Genomic DNA, 11,810 nt, shown 5'->3' on the forward strand with positions numbered 1-11,810 from the left:
AGGGGTAAATTACGCAATGGGAAGGTGTTAGGCACCCACTACGTCCTAGGTACTCCTAGGGAGCCCTTTTCACACTTGTTGTATAAAATTTGTTATTTGTTATGACATAAGTATTGTGCAAACATGATTGGAATGATGAGAAAAGAATGTACAATTTTTATTGGGTTTGAACGGATGAACCCGCTGCCTACGTACCTTCCATCAAAGGTAAGGATCAAAACGCCGTAGTTCGGCTAAAAGATTTCCAAAAGTTGGTGGATTCAATTTTAAACAATAGCACTGAGGCTTTTCATTATCAATGGGAGAACACTCGACCAAGACCAACATCCACCATGCGAGGATAGCTTCGACGTACTAGAGGGGTTAGCCCTGTTTTCAGTACGGAAGTCTTACTGTCGACTCACTAAGGATAGGTAAGATTTACATCAACCACAATGATAATTGAAACCTATGGCTAATGCATGAAAAGATTAACAATGGACAGAGCCAAAACAAGTGAATGAGTGAAATTAATTGATTGTGATTTGTGAAAATGAAGTCAAAGTATGATTAAGATTGATTCAAAAGAAGTATTATGAAAATGGAGTTTGAAAAAAAAGTCAAGGACTTGGGGTCCAGGTTTTTAGTTAGAAAACATGAAGATGTTTGCACAACATCTATGTCAAGTTTGAAATCAATGTGTGAAAAGGTTTAGGACACAATGAGGATGAATGGATGAGATGGATTGTAAAACTTCTCAGGAGGTTCACTTCTTGAAATCATATAGCAGATGATTCAAGTGTGTCCTTTGGAATAGCAATGGATAATAATAAACAAACAAAGAAGAAAGTCAATAAAAGCGGATATCGGATGCCAATCAATGGGCTTATACCAATCTCCTAAAATAAAACTGGATATCAGATGCCACTCAATGGTCTTACACTAATCTCCTCAAACAAAGAAGTAAAAGGTGGATACCGGATACCAATAGATGGATTTACACCAGTCTCCTAAAACAGAAATGGATATCAGAGGCCACTCAATGGTCTTACACTAATCTCCTAAAGCAAAAATGAAACTTGGATACTGGATGCCAATCTGTCTGGACTTATACCAATATCCAACATATGATCATAGGAAAGCAAATGCCAACTAGCAGGGACTTACAGTTGCAACCTCACATAAACAAACAGAAGCAAAACATGGATGTCAGATGCCAATCTGTCTGGGCTTACTCTAACCTCCACAGTATGGTCCTAGGAATACAAATGCCAACTTACAGGGACTTATAATTGCATCCTCACATACAAATCAAACAGATCAAATTATGATCACAGGAAAGCAGATGCCAACTTACAGGGACTTATAACTGCATCCTCACATACAAACAAAGCAACAGAAGATATGAGTGACCAATGAGGTCTTACACTCTATCCTTCCATATCATAGGAGCAAATGCCAAAGCAATGGACTTACAATTGTCCTCAATGGGTAAGCAACAATGATAGCATCACAAAGATAAATGAGATGATCATGCATTGATGAGCAATTAATGATGATAAATGCATATAGCATACAAGCAAACATGTGCATATGAAGCAAGTGATCAATCAATGAAAGCAATCAGCACACACTATAACCACACAATGAGGCTCACACAAGAAGGTTAGGCACTGAGGCCAACTGGAATAGGTTGATGGTGCTCTTAACCTTGCCATTGAGAGGCTAAGGTGAAGCAGATGAAAGGAGATGAGGGGTGTGCCTCATTGCTTCTATCCCTGATCAGGGAGAGCATATAAGAAAGTGTGGGAGTTCAGAAAGTAGGAACTCTCTCCACATATTAGACTCGATTGATCTTGGGTTTTGATCTCAATGCTACAACCATGTAATGGGAGCAAGGAGAAGACTCACTGAATAGTAGGGGATAGGTTGCTTATCCCTTTGATCTACCAATTGCCTTACTTGAAGGACTTTTCCTGCTTGGGGCAAATATAAACACACACAAGCATTGCCTCTTAAGGAGGACTTCAGACAGTTTGCCCGGCCAAATAACAAGCCGGGTCTCCAGACTACATGAAGAGAGAGGGATTACCTCAAAGCAAATTGCTAAATAGCAAAGCAAGCAAGTTCAAAGAACTTAAGCAACTAATGGTACCTGAAATAGTCAAACAAATCAGTACACAGTTCAACAGTTAAAATCAGAAGGAATGGACTCAACAGTTAAATCAGAGGAACCAATGTGCAAAGCATAAGACTCAAGTCACATGAGTCACACCTACAAAACAAAGGTTAGTACATGATATATAATCAAGCTCAAACAAAATTGGATGGTTTCTTTGAAGCACTATGCTTAACCTGAAACAAATGAACTCAACATAAGCCAAGAGACCACTAGGGCAAGCCTAGGGTCAAAAACAAATGATAAAAGTCAAAACAGCAAATGAAAGTCAACCAAAGTCAAGTTCAAACATTTAAGAAGCAAGCACAATTGGTTTCAAATTCATAACATGCATCATCATCATTTTATAGACCAAAGAAGTCAAAACATGGCAAGAGGGAGCATACAAAAGGTCAACAGCAAGACCAAGCTCAAACCCAAACATAATCAATTCCAAAAATTATGAAATAATTCACACTCAATCACAATCCATAACATAGCATGCATATTAAATTTCAGCTCAATTGGATCATGGGAAGATGGTCAATTAAAATCAGGAAGTCAACACATTTTCAAATGTGCACAAAGAAGTCAACAAAACATGTGTCATCTTCAAAAAATCATAACAAAATGAAAACAGATGATAAATGGATGGGATTAACACCAATGCAAAGCTCAAGATGTCTAGTATGCACATGTGAAATTTCATGATCATACAATAAGGCATGAGGATTTCATAAAGGATTTGGCAAGATGTATCACACAAAGTCAACAATTGACTAGGCAGGGAAGAAAATTCACAAACAAATAGGAAACAGCATGGTTAAATCCAAGAAAATTCATACACCAACTAGACATATGAGAGAACCTTCATGCCAAATTTCACATTATTTGAAGGCCAGGAAACATGTGAACAAAAATCATGAATTTGCATATCATTGGTGTGACACAAATTGTCACACCCTAGTTCAAAAATTTGTATCTAGCAAACCACAAATGATAAATGCACAAACTCTACATCAAAACAAAGATGAATGAGTCTAGTTTCACCACAAAAAATTTCAGGGGCAATGGATACATCACCATCATTTCACAAAAGGAATGGCAAGAGGTGTCAAATGAGCATACATGACAAGAAAACTCATACCATTTAAAATCCAGCCAACCAAAAAATAATTAAAAATCATGACAAAATAGAGGACATTCTTATGAACATGATGGAAAAAATTGCATGATTTTTGGAGTTAAATTGAGTGAAATATGAATTGTGGAAGATGATGAACAATTGGGAACAAATATGAGCACATAACATGGTATGAACAAGTCAACGGTTGACCAGCATGGCATTTTTGTAATTACATGCATCATTTATCAAAACGCGGAGTTTAGGCTCACAAAATGAAATGTTGTGATTGGCTGTTGCCCAATGAAACAGTAAATTCGCAGAAAAACAACAACAACAGCCAATCACCTGGGAGTTCTGGGAAATGTCACTAGGGTTTTAGAGACTTAGGGTTTATCAGCAGCAAAGCAAACTCATGTTATCACCAACATCAAAACAAATTCGAACACTATCACACAACAGCATGGCAGGGATTAGAGGACTTCATGCAACAAAAGCAACAGTAAACCGACCAAAACATGAAACTCGGATTTCTGGAAACGCAGCAAGGTTTTGGAACAGCAGGGCATATTCATGTTCATCATCCAACAACAAATTTCCAAAAGAAAAAACTCACAACAGGGCATTGATAAGGTGATATCATGCAGCAAAAACATCAGCAAACCAAATATGGTTGGGGAAAGACAACTGGAAAAATGCTAGGGTTTTCAAAACAGTAGCAACAAATTCATCACCTTCATGAACTCGAATTTTCTTTATGCCCAGAACAGCAAATCAAAAACATCAATGGCATCATCAGACCACGCACAACACAAATATGGTATCCATTTTCATTAAATCAACTCAAGCAAAACAAATCGAGTAAAAACATATTCATACACACAAATGGAAATTCAGATTTCTCGACCATAACACAACCATTTCAAGCAAGGCATAGTTCATTAGAATCAGCATAACAAAAGCTACCTAAAACATAGCATGATTTGATGAAAGGAGAGGGTCGAGCATTTACTTGATTTTGAAGAAAAGTGTTGAACAAGTGTTGTTTTGATGATGTAGGCAAAAACAGATGAACACAAAGCTATGGAATGATAGATACTTGAGGGAAATGAGCTCAGCAAGGCTTGGAAGCTTCCAAAATTCGATTCACCATTGTTGGTTCTTTGAAAAACAGAGCTCGAAGATGGACTTCCAGCTGGGAGTGTGTGCTTGCAAATGCTCTCAAATGCTGTCCAGATGTTGAAAGAAATGAAGGATGCTCGAGGCTTTTGAAGTTTTGAGCAGAAAATTCCAATCGAGCAAAAATGCAAAATGAGAGAGCAGGGATTTCTGGTCGTGGAGGCTGTGATTCTCTAGGGTTCAAATGACAGAAAATAACTTTATATAGTCTGTTTTAACAATGTTAAACCAATGCTAAACTTGCTTAGCTCAAAATGAAGTTAAATGGCCAAATTGCTAATTTTGAACATAGGCATATGGAGGGTGTATGGCTGCACGAATTGGGCTTGAAAACAGGCTGCACATGACCAATATACTTGCTGTTTTGTGTTTGCTTATGAATTGTAAACTTGTTTTGTTTAAAAGGAACAAAATGCATCATTTGCTAATTTCCAAAATATGCACATGGAGGTATAAGTTCTGCATGATTTGGGCCTTAAAACATGTCTCAAATAACACACCAAACATTTCCCAATTGGCCAAATGGTGTGAAAAGCCTTAATTCAAAAAGTCAATGGTTGGTCAAACTTGAAATGAATAAAGTCAAGGCCAAAAATGCCATTTTGATTGGCAAGGTTTTGGAGGATGAAATTTATATTTTTGGAAAGAGGAGAAAAAATGTGGTTTGTAGGAAAAAACCCCACCAAATTTGGCCTTATGGTTCATGAGATATGGCTCTTTGAAGTTCACAAATTTTTGAAATTGAATTGATCATATCTTGCAAACCACACATGGGATTTGAGAGTTCTTGGACTTTTTGAAAATGGGAGAACAAGATCTTCAACTTTCATGTTGGGCAAAAATTCATTTGAAGCTTGTATCATGATGTAAGTTTAAGATCAAGAAGTTTCCATTTTTGGCAGTTGAAATTACAGGTCCACTTTCTATTTTGGGAAATTTCTGATTTTGCTTGATTTTCTTCCATGATGAGGTTGGACATGATATATGAGGCTTATATGGACATGAATGAACTCCTTCAAATCAATTCTATCCATCAAATCACTGATTAAATCCACAGTTGACCAAGTTTGACTTTTCTAGGGTTTTGCTTGACTGAAGCAATTCTGATGAACTCCAAACCCTAATTCCTTGAGAACTTGATTCCAAATGATGTCCCAAGTCATATGAACTCTTGATTATTGATCATGATGCCCAAATTCTGCAAGAATGGCCACCATCCATTGCTTTGACTGACTGTTGACTGTCTTTGACCTAATTGCTGATAATTGCTTCAGCTGCAAGTAACATGGTTATAATGACAATATTTTTGTACTTTTTGGTTAGTAAACATATGAAAGGCAAAGATATACAAATGCAAAGCATGCTTGGTGATCAAGAAACAACCACAAGGCAATCTACCCACTAGGAGGGAAACCAGGGCATGCAGTGATCCTTGAGGCCATGATATGATAGGATATGGGCCATGAGGGATCTTAGGGCCAAAATTGGGGTCTTACAAATGCTGATGCTGATTTTCCAACTAGCGAAACCACCTCTCAAACGGTAACCACGGCTTGAGTAGCACCTTCACCCACTGGCGAAACCAAATCTCAAACGGTAACCACGGCTTGAGACTAGCTTATGCTTGCAATGATGATGCATGACTTTTTTCAGCGTAATGCTCCATAATCATGGAAATGCTACGTGATTTATTATGCAATATGCTATGCTTATCTACATGATGAATGTATAAAAAGTATCCCCCTCAAGGGACTCTTCTGAGGAGCTCGAGACACTCTGCTGAGGAACTCGCCAACACTCCGACTCCACCCTGCTGGGGAATAGCACTGCTGCTGGGAAATAGGCCACCCTCACCAGGGATAACCTCCTTTGTACCCAGTCCGCTTGGGGACTTCGCTGGGGAAAAAACCACCAACTCACTCTGTGGGGAAACCAACAATCTCTGACTTGCTGGGGATATAACAATCCCGACTCTGCTCGGAGAAATAACCACCACCAATAGATACCTCCACTGGGAAACAGCAACCTTCAGGCCTGGCTATTGAGGAAACACCGATCTCAAACCCGCTGGGGGAAATAACCATCCTGACCTTGCTAGGGAGGACACAGACCTCGAATCTGCTGAGGAGGTAACAATCCCAACTCTGCTTGGGGAAACCACTACCAATAGATACCTCCACTGGGAAATAGCAACCTTCGGGCCTGGCTGCTGAGGAAACACCGATCTCAAACCCGCTGGGGAGATAACCATCCCGACCCTGCTAGGGAAGTCACAGACCTTGAATCTGCTGAGGAGGTAACAATCCCAACTCTGCTTGGGGAAACCAGGAAAATCTGGTACTAAACACCCGTCGACTCGTCGAACCATGGCATTCATCATCCAAATCCAATGTCAGCTTTCCAATTTTGAGAACTCCCAGACTCGTCTGGACTTTTCTGATTCATCAACTTGTACTCCCGACTCCTCCGTACTCGACGGAGATCGAACTCCTTGAATTCATACAAACTTTCCTGTCTTCAGACTTGGAAGAGTCTTCTTGATTAATATCCAAGGATCGTCGTTGTAACACGGTGGGAGAACTGACTTTAGTTAAATGTTGCGGATAGCAAGAGTCGCCACCGACTTTTATTTTATCCAAAAGGAAAGGACATAAAAGAACAGGAAAGACCTTAAAAAGATTTTGAGTTCGGGGGGTAGGTTATACAAAGGGAAGGTATTAACACCCTTTATATCCATGGTTATCCATGGGCTCTTAGTTACTTAGCTCACTTTGTTTGTTTGCAAGAGTGTAGTGTGTGATTAGAAAAATTTCTTTAAGTACTTTGTAATGACCCTCGTATGGGTGTATACAAAGCCTAGTTTAGAACTTGTGAGGTGTAAAAGTAATTTTGAAAAGTGTGAGCAAGTAACTATGAGATACCTACCCTAGATTAAGTCTTTCGTGTTCTCGTATATTCTTTCAATGGTAAGACTGTCCCTATTATTAAGGAATAGGTAGTCATTACCTTGGATGTGTTTAAGGGACGGGCGTAGGGTCATCGTATGGTCAATGAAGGCAACATAAGGGGTGTCTTTAGCAACTCGTAGGGACTATCATCATATTTACCGAAGGGACAAGATCATTATATCGTAGGCAACCTCGTAGGGACTTGATCTTTTAAGTTTATAGGGACTTGATGATTTTTCTGTTTGAAGGGACTTTGCTTAAGACACCCCTATTCTCGAGGGACTTGACCATTTAAAGAAGGCAACCAAGAGGAATACCCTAGGAAGTACAGATGGCGATCAAAGGTCGACTTACGTGTGTGAGTGTTATTTTTCAGATATTTGTCTTGAATTTAATTTCCTAAGTTCAATTATTTACAGTTAGTTTTTTGCACTCCCTAAATTACTAACCACGCAATAAATATTTACAAAAATAAAAGCAAGAAAAATAAATTCCTAAACTATTACATGGCTATGGGACAGATACATAATAATCAGGCGAGAAAGAATAAATTTACAACCTATACATTTGTTCCTAATATTATAAATAAAACAAAATTAAAATAAGGAAATTAATGAAGCAAAAATAGAATAGATGAAAGCAAATAATAATAAAATAATAAATAAACAATGGTAATAAAGCAATAATAAAATAACAATAATAATAAAGTGATAATAAAAAGGTTAGAATTTTAAAAGAAATTATTTTAGGTTAAACAAGTTAGATTTTTTTAGAAGTTATTAGAAAAATATGAGTTTAAAATAAATTAGTAATAATAAAAGAATTTAAAATATATTAATGTACAAATTATAAAATAAAAGAGTTATATGAAAAATATTAAGTTAGTTATTTACAAAATAAATAAAGATTATAGAAAATATCAAATTATTAGATTAATAGGTTTATTATTATTATTCAATTAGAAAAATGGTCAATTAGATTTTATTTACAAAATATATAAGGATTTATTATTATAAGTAAGTAATAAAAAAAATTATTAAAATAGTTAGTATTTATTATTTATTTACAAAAAATATAAAGGTTATAGAAAAATATTAAATAATTAATTTAGTAGGTTTTCACGCCCTACATTACTAAACCACGCAGTTAATATATGATCAATGGCAGGAATTTAAATTGCAGAAAAATAAATGGCAGAAAAATAAAATGGCAGAAAATAAATGGCAGAAAATAAAACCCTAATTATTACAACGCTTTGGTGCAGTTACATAATAAAGATGGCGAAAAGTAAAACTGAAAATATTACAAGTTAAAACTTAAAATATTACAAGGGCGAAGCAGTTACAGTGCATGAATAACATAAATATGAGCGAAAATAGGAAATAATAATAAGGTTTGTTAAGGTTTAAGAAAAGGTTTATGGTTTAGAGGAAATAACACGGTTAAAGGTTTAGGTTTGAAATTTAGAGTTTGTGGCGAAATTGTCAGGATTTAGGAAAAATCAGGGTAGTTAGTTATGAAAAAAAATGTGCAGATCTAAATATATGTATATAAAAAAAATATGAATTAAAAAAAAACAACGGCGTTGCTAGCGCAAAATTGCGATCATCGCAACTGGATCGGATAACACAAATGTCACGCCTCATACACGTATATGTGAAAACGGCGTATTGACACGATCCGATCCGAAAACATAATCAAATTATAACATAAAATAGAAATATATATATATTTAACACACTAGTTACATATTATAAATTACATATTATATGATCCATATGCATTTTTATTAACAACAAAATTATTATTATATTATATTATATATTATGAGACATGTAAAACTTATATAAAAACAAACACATCAAATACATAATACAATGAACCAAATTATTATACATGTTATATTTATGTGCATAAAAAAGCAAAACGGCGATATCCTGATATATTTAACCAAACCGCATGTATCTGGAATACATAACACAGTCACACATATGAACATGTATTTGAAACACAGTAACAAATATATCAACAAAATAGATAAAGTATATATCATATATAAACTATTACCAAATTGTGTGTACGATAGTATAGATCAGCCACTCTCAGTTTCTCTTTTTTGTTCTGTCTTTTTTGCCTCCCTCTATCAGTCATGCTAGTAAATATATATAGGAACAAATTAGGTTAATGATAATGGACCTAAGTTTATTTTGAAACCCAATATTAAATTAAAAACTGAATAAAGTTAAATAATTAAAATAGTTAAAATTAAAATAAAAACTAATTAACCTATTTATTTATTCTAGACCCAATATAAAAATAAATAGACTCAAAAAAAATAAAAGTCGGACACCAAAATGCTCGAAAAAATAAAATGAACACGTCAAAATAATCAGCGCGAAATAAATGACTCGGAAAAATACAGCGTTTGGTCGGATTTTGAAATAAAAATTATGACCGTTTAAACTGCTCAGACTAATCAACATATGACCAAAAATAGTCGTAAAAATATTTTTAGCATGTCAAATTAAACCACGTGAACCGCAGATTAATGTTACTGACATTTGCAAACTTAAACTTGACATTTTTTCGTTGACTAATTTTAGGCACAGTTAAAAAGTTAATTTGACCAGTCTGTTTGTAAATTCCGAGAAATTATTCTGGCTAATATTAAGACAGAAAAAAATGTTATGCTATGAAGATGATGCAAATGAATGTGAAACAAAAAATTGGTTAGAGTTAAAAATAGAGGGCAAATTTTGGGGTGCAACAGCTGCCCCTGTTCAATTTTTTGAAACCTGAGGAGTTAGATTGGCCTGTGTGCCATTCGTGACTTGGAAGGTTGAAGGGGATTGAACACAAAAGCCCAAAAATTTGCACTCGCCGGTGCGTAAAGTAACACTGATGACTGGTTGTATATGCTTAAGTGGGCTTGAAGATGCCACTTGGAAGAACTGGAGATGGGCTTATAGATGCCATCCATAATATCAGGAGGTGATAATATCTTGATGTTGATACTGGATATCAGTACTAGGTCTTCGTATAGGCCGTCTCTGAATCGTATCTAAGAACATACTTTTAATTTAAGTGTCAGAACCAAATCTTCGTGGCGATTTCTTTCTGAATTAAGTATCAGCACTAGACCTTCGTATAGATCGTCTCTGAACTGTTTTGAATTGTCGAATAGACCAGTAGAAATAAATCTTCGTGATGATTATCTCTTCTGGAAATATCCTGGATTAGGGAATAGATCTTCGTATAGACCGTTTGCCTGCTATCCAAGAACAAAAGAATATCAGGATGAAATCTCCTGAAAATATCATGGACTAGGGAATAGATCTTCGTATAGACCGTTTGCCTACTATCCAAGGACAAAAGAGTATCAGGATTAACTCTCCTGAAAACATCCTGGACTAGGGAATAGATCTTCGTATAGACCGTTTGCCTACTATCCAAGGATACCTTGAGTAATGATTAAGTATCAACACTAGATCTTCGTATGGATCGTTTCTGACCTGTTGTGAATTGTTGATAGTATTTTATCTGTATATAACCATCCTGCAAGGAAAAGGTTAGTTTATGCAATATGTATGCATGCATGGCATGGTGCATCTAAGTAAATGTATTATGCACTTATGGATATGCTATGGTATGATGTAAATGATGTATGTATGAATCATACGGCCTGAAGCGTCCGGATATCTTTGTATAACAACTGCTGGCTAGGGAAAATAAATCCCGATTCGTTACTGAAGAATATGAGGAACTCGTTCCCGTCTTGTTTGATAGTATAATATTTGTCACTTCCCGTATTCGTTCATCGTACTTCTATTGAAGGAATAAGTTCCTGAGTATCCCGACTGAGGATAAAAGAGATGACCAGTCTGTCTAGCGATGCCCATTTCTTCTGGGAGATGACTAGTTTTGCTGGGGAAAGGATTTGTAACCGGATTCATTGGAACGCATGGTTAGACCTTCTCCTCGATCCTGAAGTCTTTTAGTAATTGCTATTGCTATTTTATGCATGTATTTTCGGTAAACATCGATCATATTCAAATGCATATATTAATTCAAACTAAATCAATGGACGTTTATGCAAACAAAACAGAGAAAGTAAAATAAAAGCATCTTTTTGGAAATAAAATTGTATCGATTTTGAAAGAGGGCCTATAAACAGACAATTTGTGTACAGGGAGACAGAAATCCTAGTAAGAGGAGATTGTCAAGCAAACAAAGAGAAAGCTATGCAGAAAAAGTCCTATTGATTTTAATTCCACTACTGTCATTATGTCTTCAAGCCTCTCATCTCCTGCTGTCGGATAAAAGTGATTGGCTTGTTCAGTCCTTTGAACTTGGATGAAGCTGACTGAGAACGGGACATAGTCGTACGCTTTAATCCCTAATTTTTGCCTGGACCGCCTTTTCA

This window comes from Lathyrus oleraceus, chromosome 1, assembly GCF_024323335.1.
Source record: "Lathyrus oleraceus cultivar Zhongwan6 chromosome 1, CAAS_Psat_ZW6_1.0, whole genome shotgun sequence".
In the NCBI taxonomy this organism is placed as follows: domain Eukaryota; kingdom Viridiplantae; phylum Streptophyta; class Magnoliopsida; order Fabales; family Fabaceae; genus Lathyrus; species Lathyrus oleraceus.